General features: G+C 40.5%; 1 long non-coding RNA gene across 1 annotated transcript; it reads left to right on the top strand.

Annotated features, from left to right (window-relative positions):
* Positions 1 to 887: 887 nt before the first annotated feature.
* Positions 888 to 7,182, top strand: LOC145800085 (uncharacterized). The gene is made up of 3 exons (XR_014341407.1): positions 888 to 1,113; positions 5,717 to 5,860; positions 7,041 to 7,182. It is a non-coding gene; the product is annotated as an uncharacterized LOC145800085 (long non-coding RNA).
* The last annotated feature ends 379 nt before the right edge of the window (positions 7,183 to 7,561 follow it).

Below are 7,561 nucleotides of genomic sequence, written 5' to 3'. Positions count from 1 at the left end.
CTTAAAACAAACACCATACTTAAATCAATGGGTGGAACTATGACCACCACCACTACTGCCACTACTACTACCATTACCTCTCATCCACCATCGCCACTCTATCTCCTCTACCACTACCATAACTTCACCACTAATCTCCTTCGCCGCCACCACTACGACCATCACCTCTTATCCACCACCTTCACTGTCACTTCCTTTCATCTACCACAAAAAATTAGTTCCTGGTTTTTAGTAATCAAAAAAAAAAAAAAAAAAATGAGCCGCGGAAAAATATTTTTTATTAAAATATTACCCCTACTTCTTCAAAATAAAAATAATAATTTTTTTTCATTAAAATAAAAATGAAACAAATAAATTTTCAACCTTAGTAATTAAAAAAAATGAAAAATAAAAAAAAAAAATTCATTAACTACAAAAAAAAAAAAAATTTGAACAAAAAAAAAAAATCATTTTCGTGATCTTTAATTCTCCCATTTCTTTTTCCCCTTTTGTTTCTCGCGATCTCAAATCATCAATCCCCAATCCCTTAAACAAAAAATTCCCAATTTCAAAAATCTCCAAAAAATTACCCTACTTCTACCAAATAAAAAAATAATAATAATATTTTTTTCATTAAAATAAAAATGAAACAAATAAATTTTCAACCTTAGTAACTAAAAATAAATAAAAACAAAAAAAAATTTCAATAACTACAAAAAAAAACAAAAAAAAAATTATTTTAATAAAAAATAAATAAAATGACGTATATCTAGCTCTCCTCTTTTTTTTCTTTTCGTTTTCCCGCCCTTTCTAATTCCCCCCTTTCTTTCCCCCCTTTTGTTTCTCACTCACGATCTCAAATCCCCAATCCCCAACCCCTTAAACAAAAGAAGAAAGATTTGAGACAGAGGGGCACCGACCTGACCTAGCGAAACTAGCCGACCTGTGTGCTGCTGCTGAGTGCCAACCTGGGTGCCACCGCTGACCACCAACGTGGGTGCTGCTATTGAGCATCGACCTGGTTGACCACCGACGACCACCAAAAATCTCCGTATGTCGTTCTCTATCCGTGAATCCCCGACCACCGAAAATCTCCCTTTATCGTTCTCCCTCTGTCTTCAACTCTTTGCATAGGTCTGTTTTTCTCTTCAACTCCCTCTTCTGTAATATGTATATGTGTATATATATATATATTGAAGCCTATGAAATGTTGGAATATAAGTCCCTCCATTTTATGCTTTGAAGGTGTTCGATGATTTGCTGGTGTTGAAATGGTGAATTAATGATCTGGGATAGTTAATGTTTACAAAGATCCTAAATTTTGAACTCAGTATAAAGAATTTCCATGACAGAAATAATGAAGGAACTTGAATCAATATTTATGTTAAAAGTGTTGGAATCTCGGATCCCGCCCAAGACCTTATAGAAATTATTCCATGCAGAAAAGCACACCCACACTCAAGGAGACACAATATTTAACGTGGTTCGGCCTCAATGCCTAGGTCCACGGGAGAGTAGCCAGTTATCACTATAACAATGGAAATATTACAGAAAGATTACAATAGAGGAGGAGCTCACACTCTCCTCACTCACACACTCACCCGTCTCCCTCGCTCACACCGAGGGAGACGGTCTCTCCGCCTCACATATTTCACTCTCTGTGGCTTGCTCTGCTCCCACTCTCTCTCAATTCAACTCTCCCCTCAACCTCCATTTATGCACTAACAGAATAGGGAGAGCTTGGCTGTCCTTGCACATGGCCAGCTCCTTCTCCACATGTTGCAACTTCTTTCACATGGCCAACACATGAGAAAAGATCACCTTTGTGCATTTGTAGGTTGGCAAGCTTGTGCACTCACATGTGAAGGGAATCACCCCTCACATGGGATGATATCCCACAAATCACCCCCTCAGCCCATGTGAGGTGATTCACAACAAAACCTGCTGCTAATCTTGTCACGCCCAAATTCAACATAGTTTGCATCTCCTCACTGAGACGCTGCATCCCTTGAAAGCTAGAGATAATACACCAGAGATACAAGAGGAGGAGGGAATCCTACATCCTCAACTCAACTCACACCACTCTCTGATTTGGAGAGAACCGCTGCTCCTATCTCCTACAGATCTCTTCCACACTTCTTGTCTCGGATGTCTTCAGCATAGTCTGCATCTCCTCACTGAGATGCTTGCACCCCCTGAAGCTAGAGATAATACACCAGAGATATAAGAGGAGGAGGGAATCCTACATCCTCAACTCAACTCACACCACTCTCTGATTTGGAGAAAGCCTTTGCTCCTATCTCCCACAGATCTCTTCCACGCTTCTGTCTCGGATGCCTTTACTGAGACGCTATGCTTGAACTTTCGTAACCAAGATATTTTGACACCCCCTGATTGGATGTCCTGCACCCCCTGCTCGAGATACCCTTGCATTACCGTGTAACTCCTTGCAGGATGAACACTGGAGCAACTAGAAAACTTTAGAGTTTGACACATCAACATCCTTAATTTTCCTTGCTCGGAGCTTATTTCTGAACAACCAGCCTTTGCTTTCTGCACTTCAGAACAACTTCCCAGCGATCTCATACGCCCGTTGTCTGTGATGCAATCCCTGATGTTCGGTTCTGTCTCACTTGTACGTCCGTACTGATGTTTGACAGTTAACCCTTCTGCCAAGACAACTTCCACCGGTCTGTACAAGTTACCACTGTGCAACTCCGTGCATAATGCTCGCACCCATGGCTTCTGGTCTCCCCATGTCAAGCTTGCTTGAGAGATCTGCATCAACTCTATCATCTGCTGCCATGGAACTAAAGAAACCACCATAGAGAAATAAGACTTGCCACTCCTTGGCACGCACTCTTGCGTTTTACCTGTCTCAATTTCTCTGTCTGGAAGTTCCTGTGAACTGTCAACAACCCGCTGCTGCACACTCTTCTCGCGCCTCTGTACGACACTCTAGCGTACCCTTGCACTGTTGCACGTCTGCAATTGTACTTCTGCGCTTAGTATGCTCCTCTGCAACTATTGTTCTACATGTCCACATACCATTAGTACCTTCTCGTATACAGTAGCTCCAACAGCCACAGTATTTCCCTGAGCCTGTACTGGTTGCCAAATCATCTATCCGTCGATGAATGGTCTTCTCTTTTGATTGAACTAGATCCTCCAACGAACTCCGGAGATAATCATCTTTGCAATCCTCTGATCACCCCTGACCAATCCTGATCTCCCTTGATTTGCCATTTGATCAAGCCTGATCTCCTCTGGTCTTCAATGATCTATCGCAATCTGTATCTGGTTGTCCAATCTGGTCAGAATCTGCCCATTCTAACCTCTTCAGTGAATCCGCAACATTCCACAATATCCGGCAACCTTCCTTCGAGTATTGAAGATGGCAAACACCCATGTTTTGACAATCTTTCCAAACCGTTCAGAATTTCACTATTCTGACCTCGCGGTTGCGTCCGGAGCGGTCCGTTTAGCTAGAACCAATCTTTGCTGTATTTTCGGGGACCTCACTGAAAAATATCCCCGAAAGCTGGGCCACACCACAATTTTCTGAAAATTCTGGGCCAAATTGCAATTTTCAGAAGTTCAGGAAATATTTCGTGTACCAACAAAATATTCTGTCCACTGCACCTGATGCCGTTCGTCTCTTTAATCTGCCTTCTTTTTACAGAAACTCCGTCTCCAAAATCTGACCGTACGGATGTGTCCGGAATACTCCAAATAGTCGGAAACCACTATTGGATCACCAAAAAGGGACTCCAAATGGCTTCGATCTAGCCAAAACATTTTGTACGCCTCAGATCTGCGGCTGCACCTTAGCCGCGAAGCACTGGATCCTTACCTGCCTCTGGTTGACTGGTCAACACCACAGCTGACGTGGTAGACACGTGGCACACCTTTGCTGACGTGTCGCCACGTGTTGACGACGTGGCACGCTGACGCGGCCTGCGCGTGTTCCAGGCGCGTGGTGGACACGCGTTGCCTGCCCACTCGTCTTCTTCCTTCAGCTGCGCGTGGGGCGCGTGCATGAGACTGAGCCAACTCGCCGACTCTCTTCACGGCGCGTGGGGGCGCGTGCAGCGACTGGGACCCACGCACCTTCTTCAGGAGGCGCGTGAGGGCGCGTGGGGCCTCCTCTGGATGTCTGCTTTATATGGTTGGACTCCTCTTCTCGAGCCCTTGCTCCTGGTATGCTCAAAACCTGATTTCGAGCAACTTTATTTCTGGACAGTTTCAAACAACACGCTGTTTTTGTTCCGAAACGCCACCAACGAGGCTCTGATACCAATTGTTGGGATCTCGGATCCCGCCCAAGACCTTATAGAAATTATTCCATGCAGAAAAACACACCCACACTCAAGGAGACACAATATTTAACGTGGTTCGGCCTCAATGCCTACGTCCACGGGAGAGTAGCCGGTTATCATTATAACAATGGAAATATTACAGAAAGATTACAATAGAGGAGGAGCTCACACTCTCCTCACTCACACACTCACCCGTCTCCCTCGCTCACACCGAGGGAGACGGTCTCTCCGCCTCACATATTTCACTCTCTGTGGCTTGCTCTGCTCCCACTCTCTCTCAATTCAACTCTCCCCTCAACCTCCATTTATACACTAACAGAATAGGGAGAGCTTGGCTGTCCTTGCACATGGCCAGCTCCTTCTCCACATGTTGCAACTTCTTTCACATGGCCAACACATGAGAAAAGATCACCTTTGTGCATTTGTACTCGATGGGGTTATTTTGGTCGACACGTTGTGTGATTGTCGGTACTCAAAAGTTTGCGAAATTAGAATTTTGAAGTGGCTTTCCAGTTTTTTTTTTTTTTGGGGGGGAGGGGGTGGAGGTGGGAAAGATGGGGCAACTGTATTTGTATCCATTCCCTTATCTAGTTTTAATGTGTTACGTAACGGATAAAATTCAAAACTATGATTATTGGATTGAACATTTTTGCCGACAAGTGTGCAAACATATTTCTGTCAGAAACAGGGGCGTTATGGATTTGCGATGGATGTAGCTAAAATTGCTATTTTCCCCATTATGCATTTAATTCTTTTTGAAAATGTAGTCTACATGTGATGTAAGTCATTGATTTTTGAATTGTTCGTAATCTGTTAGGTTGATTTTTGATTGTTGTATGAGCTTGCGACGTACTATATGAGGATTCAATCTATTTGATGGGACTTGCGACGTACTATATGAGGATTCAATCTATTTGATGATTTATCTCGTATGCTAAATGGATTCGGGTACGGGTGTTGGCAGATGGTATGTGTCTTAAGTGTTAGATTCATCTAATTCTCTTGCCCAAGGACACTTTGACTTGGCTAAGATTCATATTTCTTTGATTTATGTAAGGTAAAATGGTGTTTACAAACTAATATGGGAGTTTTTATGAATAGAATGCAAGTCCTGTGCATATAGTAAACTTTACTTAAAACATATTTATTGGTGCATGTCCAACTAGACATATTGGACACATATCTCATACCCTACCCACATTAATTGGGTGTACGACACTAGTACTTGACAATTTAAAATAGTCCATGTAACATATTGGTCTCCTGGTCTGCCCAATTTACTATTCTATGGTGTTTGTCTATTTTGAATTGCAATACTTGCGAGAAGAAAAGAAAAAAAAAATTCAATACACTTTTTCAGTCTCATACAATGATTTGTTGTCTATAGATGGTTCCTGATATCTTTCTGCCACTTGTAGGATCTCGTGGTGAAGGTGGTATTCTGAGGAACAGTGAAGGTGAGTGATTTATGGAACGGTATGCCCCTACTACCAAGGATCTTGCATCAAGAGATGTTGTTTCAAGATCTATGACTATGGAAATCCAAGAAGGACGTGGTGTAGGTTTGATCTTATTACTACGGTCAGATTGTACTAGAATTATAGAAATATAGTAAAAGTATTGGCTTGAACGAGGAGCTGATCTATAGGAAATTTGCCTCATTATCTATGTTATGTTAGAAGTGTGAGTAATCTGGTGATGTTAGTTCAATTGCTAGCCATTTGTAAGTAATAGAAATATGCCATTTTGTTTCTCCATTATTTATTTCTTTGTGTTTGTAATCTGTATGCAATTTAATGTTTAGTTCAGTGCTGAAACCTCCTAGACTGATTTTGCTTAATCTGATTCTTGTTATATGCTCTAATAAACATATGCTGATTTTGAATAGGAGTACACAAGGACCACATTTATGGAATGTCAAACAATAATACAAATGACCAAGACTAAGCTTTTTAAATTTTGTTTTACAAGCCAACAAAGATATATATCCCACACTACTCACTTTCTAAAATCTAACCTGTAAAGAGTTGAACTTGGGACCTCATGTGCGGAAGGCGTTGTTGAAGTGAACCACCATAGCACCGCATTCCTTTGAACACATTTGGTAATATAAATTATTTGTTACATTAACTTCCTTTTCCATTAAACACAAGATTAATTAACGTTCTATGTATGTATAAATTTATGTATTTGGTTAACATATTTACATAAATATGTGTATCCTAAAATGTAAAAGTAGTTTAAATAAATGTTTCTTCTTTATTTTTTATTTAAATATAATTTTAAATATATTTATGACATACAGTTTAATTTTGGTTGACTCGACTGTTGGATGCCATGTTTTTAAACTTGAAAATTAATACGAAAACATGAAAGGATTGATCTTACATCCTATCCTAGCATCATAATTTTAGAGATTATAGGTGCTTACAATATTGATCTTATATCTGAGTAACATAGTTATACATTGCAGTATTATTTAGTGGTCGTGGGTGGGTTATGGTTTTTGGTTTTATGCTAGTTATGAATTACAAAACTATTGAGTTCACATGGTTGGGATATTGTATATGAATTGCAAAACTACTGAGTACACATGGTTGGGATATTTTGTTTGTGGAATTTGGTTTCTTCTTCCAGTACCTGATGACTATTGTTGTTTATGTGTGTGCACTTGTGCATGAATACGGTAGCAGCTGTAATTATATTTTTGACTATCTGCTCCAATCATGTTGTCCTTTTCAGATTATAGGTTAATTACGCACACAGAGAAGCTTCAAATATCAGAATATTTTTGTCAATCCAATCTGAAGACAAGGAAAAGCTACTATTCGGCAAGGAAAACTTTACTGCATGACCTTTTGACATTTCTGTAATGTCAGGGTTACTTAATGTATAGAGAAAGAGAGAAGAGAAAGGAAGAGAGAGGAAGAGAGAAGCACCATCACCGACGCCACCACCGGCCATCCTCGCCATCACCGGCCATCCTCTACACACAGATCTATTGATGTGTATCTCTCTCTCTCTCTCTCTTTGTTCTGTGTATCTCTCTCACTCTCATTTGTGGGTTTGATTTTTGGGTTTGATTTGTTTTGATTTGTGGGTTTGATTTTTGTTTTGATTTTTGGATTTTTATTTTTAATTTATGGTCTTCCAGCATTTTAGTTGGTTTGTGGAAGCACTATAATGGCACAAAATGAAAAAATTAGTGGTGTCAAAATGGGATTGTATCTGATGTATCCTCGCTCTATGGCTTTTCTGACTTT

This window comes from Camellia sinensis, chromosome 9 (genome assembly GCF_055761805.1).
Source record: "Camellia sinensis isolate YWXY chromosome 9, ASM5576180v1, whole genome shotgun sequence".
In the NCBI taxonomy this organism is placed as follows: domain Eukaryota; kingdom Viridiplantae; phylum Streptophyta; class Magnoliopsida; order Ericales; family Theaceae; genus Camellia; species Camellia sinensis.
The sequence above is the reverse complement of the archived record's forward strand: the minus strand, read 5'-3'. Positions and strand labels throughout refer to the sequence as shown.